The sequence below is a fragment of the Octopus bimaculoides genome, chromosome 20, assembly GCF_001194135.2.
Source record: "Octopus bimaculoides isolate UCB-OBI-ISO-001 chromosome 20, ASM119413v2, whole genome shotgun sequence".
Taxonomy (NCBI): Eukaryota; Metazoa; Mollusca; class Cephalopoda; order Octopoda; family Octopodidae; genus Octopus; species Octopus bimaculoides.
In genome coordinates this window covers 37,466,905-37,469,604 of record NC_069000.1, presented here as the reverse complement: position 1 = coordinate 37,469,604, position 2,700 = coordinate 37,466,905, and positions in this window count along the sequence as shown.

Here is a 2,700-nt window from a genome sequence, read left to right as displayed (position 1 = left end):
ATATATACATGACTTACAATGTGGAATCCGAGAGGGATGGATCTGATGGTGGTCTACGTCAGCAATTATTTCATTGAAGACTTCGTTGACGACTTTGGTAAGTTGACTTGGCCAGAGAAGTGATGTTTCTAATGTTTCGCGTAATTACTCATCATCAAAAATTTGGGGCGATAGAGACACACGCTACATAATAATAATAATGATAATCACAAAGTTATATGAGACCTAAAGGGAATAAAACACAGAAGACAGAGTCGAAGAAGCGTGTATTACGATCCCGATTGAGGATGAAGCGTTTTCTTCTTCTCTTCGTGTATGGATTTTATTTGAGTCTAATTGCTGGAGAGCATCACAGATTGAGACGTAATTGAAAGAATGACTATGAATTGCCACCGGTTTGAAAATCGCTTCGGCGTTGTTACGGACGTCGAGCAAATACCTGCGCTACTTGTCGAGCCAACTGGAAGCACATCCAAGAAATAAAAATGCGCTATAGATTTTCATGTATGGATCTTCAATATTATAGTTACGAAGATGCGCGGTAAAATATGGTTGGTCGTCGTAGATGGGTGCTGGGAAGAGGTTTAGTAGATGGAGACGCATGTCGGATACTAAGAGCTGGAGAGAGTGGATTTGTTAGGTTGAACTTTTGATTAGAAGGTCAAATAGATTTTTTATCCCTTTTGAAGGTTATGAGTGAAAGGTCGGGAAAGGCAGGAGTAGTTACGGGGTCTAATTTCAGAAAGCGAAAGTTACAAAAAGAGGATGTACAAGAGTTACTGCGTTGTAGGGTGGAAGGTGAAAGATGGCAGGAATCTTAATAACAAGAATGCGGATGAATGGCGGAAGTGCGGCAGAACGGTTATTGGATTTCTCTTGATGATGGACAACATTCACAACTGACTGGAGTTACTCAGGTGAGAGAGAGAAATGTTGCATTTTTTTCGACATTGAAATGAAGTCGAGGTTTTTGTCACAGAAGAATTGCAGCTAGAGCAATTTGTAAGAGGGGTGGGTGTGACAGAGTTAGTGTGAGTGTGAGGCAAGGAAGAAAAATCGAGTCATGAGCAAGAGTCCGTAGATGTGAAGAGATATCTTGGAAGTTGGTTGAAATATTGATTTCAAATTTTGGTACAAGGCCAGCAATTTTAAGGGAGGGAATAAGTCGATTACATTGACCTCCAGAACTAAATTTATTTTATCGACCTCGAAAGGACGGAGGGCAAAGTAGACCTCGGCGAAATTTGACTCAGAACGTAAAAACTGACGAAATGCTGCTAAGCATTTTTTGGCCAGCGTGCTATCGAATCTGTCAGCTCACCGCCTTAAAATTGATAGAAATATTGGAAACGGTGGAGTGTGGTAGCAACATCGATATAGTCGTGACTGTAACAGCCCGTTAGCTTAGCGATTGGCCCAGTAAACTGGGCCTCCATGTGGCTTACAAGCAAGTTTATGTTGTTCGAGCCCATTTTATTTAAATGGTTACTGACAGATCTCACTGGAGAAGGAAAAGCAAATTAAAGTGGGCCTTGATTTGGGGAGATAAAGTAGATGAACTGGATTCAAATGTGGCTCGGTAGTCAAGGGAAAATTTGAAGATTGAGAGTTCGTCGTTAGAAGAGATGATGATATAGAGGGATTTGACATCCATAATGAATGGAAACTGAGAGAATCAAGAAAGAAAAGAAAAGTTGCAAAGGTGGAAGACATGGTGCTCTTGATGTAGAATAAGAGCAGAAAATGAAGGGTGATGTCAGTTGGTCGAGGTAGGTGGGGGATTAGCTTAGCGAGACTATGAAATGATCAGGATCGTTAGACTTCTGAATTTGGGGAATGAGGTAGATAGAAGACATTCGAGTGTTCTGAGTTTGAGGCTGGTGGCTGTAGTCAGAAGCAGAGAGGAGATGAGTTTATGTACAGAGGTGGGGACAAGCTTTTGTTTTGGAAGAGCACTGCCTCCGGGCTATTTATAGGGAAAAGGTCACTAAACAGTTTGTAGGTCGCAAAACTGAAAGGCACTTCATCCCCTCAGGGAACCACACGCACACACACACAAAAGAAAACCTTTTATCTTTTTAACTGGTTTGTTGACCATGTCACATCAGTTAGAGAGTTGGGAAAGTTTGGTGAGTTCCAGAGGAAAGATGTTATGATACTTTTGTCACTCCCAGAAGCCTAAACGAGCCAGCTCATAAAAGGATGTCTGAAAAAGCAAGGCCATATAATTATATCGTCCCAAGTAGGGTGTACAGTTGAAATAATACTGCTTGAGCTATGTGTATAGGTCCGAAGCTGGAGCAGCTATAGAAGAACGTCTTCAATGGAATACGATAAATAAACTGCTTAGTCTCTGATCGTGTCAGGGGTTCGTCAACGGTGCGCTTGAATGGTATAAATTTGAGTCCCCTGGCAAGAGTCGAACGATCAGCGTAGAAGAGGGGTAGGTTTGAGGCAAAATAACTGCCGTCTGTGGTGATGCAATATGTGTAAAAAGGATAGAGGACTGACCGGCAAGTTGATGGATATATTAGTTAGAAAATTGAAGGGACGTCGGTTAAAATAATGAATGTGTAAATCTACATAGTGAACAAGTTCGAAGTTGCAAAGAAAAGAAAGAAGATGGTGAAAATATCCAATACCGTAGAATATATATATGGCCACAGCCTTAGGGCTGAAACATATAACCGTGTGTGTGTG